The 1,563-nt window shown below is 32.0% G+C and overlaps 1 protein-coding gene across 2 annotated transcripts in view; it reads left to right on the forward strand.

Moving 5' to 3' along the window:
* SYNCRIP (synaptotagmin binding cytoplasmic RNA interacting protein) overlaps nt 1–106 on the forward strand; it is a 25,452-nt gene extending 25,346 nt beyond the window's left edge. For both annotated transcript variants that reach the window (XM_079780534.1, XM_079780533.1), the window contains exon 12: nt 1–106. This exon is cut by the window's left edge. The gene's annotated coding sequence lies outside the window, so the exon portion shown is untranslated.
* Nucleotides 107–1,563: the final 1,457 nt, after the last annotated feature.

The raw sequence follows: 1,563 nt of genomic DNA on the forward strand, positions 1-1,563 counted from the left end.
TTATTAAACTAAAGCTACTCTATTTTCCAAATGTGTTCCAACAGAAATTCTTCATAACTTCTAGCATGGTATCTTAATAAAGAATAAAGTTCTTCTCTTTAAAAAATCTGCTCTAAGTAGATTTTTCCCCTGTTTTTTTAAATTAAGGATCCCAGCAGTGGTTTTCTGAAAATATTCTCTTGAATTTGTGCATTTAAAATTTTATTGCAGTGGTATAGATGAATACCATTGTTGGTATCCTTAAATTTTATTTCTGCTCACCAAGGTTAATCATGATTGTCTTTTTTATAATAATCACTTTTGAATTGTGTTCAGATATGCAGTTTCAGGTGTAATCATCAGAGCTGGTTAGTCAGGCATTCCAGATAGTGGTTCTTTTCAGAACCTTTTTTAAAAGGGTTGGTTAACTACCTCAGTAGCAGAGGATTGAACTATACCCTGTCTGTACTGTACATAGAAAATCTTTGTAGATAAAAGCAAGGCTTGTTAAATGATATGAGGGTAAGATTTTAATATACCAAATGTAACATTCTTAATTGCCTTTAGTTTCAGAGGCTTGTAAGACTTCCTCATGACCATCATAACAGGCCTTGCTTTTGTCGTATTTTGTGGCTGAAAAAGCAGCCTTGCTTCTTCAGATATTGTAGTTATTTGGATGTATAATAGTTTAGCAAGATGTTACTTTTGTAAGACATCAGATGTTCAAAAAAGTGCATCCGAACTTGTACTAAATACTGCAGTGTCCCTTTATAAAAAGTCAGACTAAAACTGACAGTTGTACAGCGAAGCCTGACATTTGGATATTTTGAAGTTTTTTCATAAATCATAGAGATTAGTATATGGCTGTAGTTTAGCTTTTTAGGTAAAAGGTATGTTTCATTAGTGCATTTCTTATTGCTGATCACTACAAAAACGTGAATCAGCTTTCCATTTCTTATGCAGGTCATGATAACTTGTAGAATAGAAAACAATCATTTGTGCTATGTTTTTAATTTTCTAAAGCACCTTGATGACAGTGAGTGTTCAGTGGTGAAGCATCCTCTATTGAATCACCCTCAAAAATTTTTTGGCCAAGTCCAAAATTGATAGCTCAAAGTCAAAAGTGAAATTATAGTTTAATTAGGACTTGGTATAAAGAAATCCCTTTTCCCCTTCCCCAAAGGGATACTGCAGTTATATCACTACCCAATAGGCACCACGATGAAGATCAGCTTATTATACTTAGGGTTTTATACACACCAGTTCCCCCAGTAAATGCAAATTTAACAAAATTTAGACATGTCATATGTTCACAATGCTCATGACAAACAATCATTTTGCATTCCTGCAAATAAAATTGTTTTATACTGTAAGCTGGAGGCGAGTGTAACTTATTTTTGTAATAAAGTTTTTATTTTTTTTATGTGTCATTAATATAAATGTGTGTTAGTATACAAATATTCTGGTTTAAAAACTTAGAATTGCACACATTTCAGTATGTTTATTTGTACTTACATAATTTTAGAATAGTGGTTGCCAATAGCCTGTATGTTTCACATTAATTGGTTTTTTATGTTATCTTAA

The sequence above is a fragment of the Cnephaeus nilssonii genome (genome assembly GCF_951640355.1).
Source record: "Cnephaeus nilssonii genome assembly, chromosome: 9".
Lineage (NCBI taxonomy): Eukaryota > Metazoa > Chordata > Mammalia > Chiroptera > Vespertilionidae > Cnephaeus > Cnephaeus nilssonii.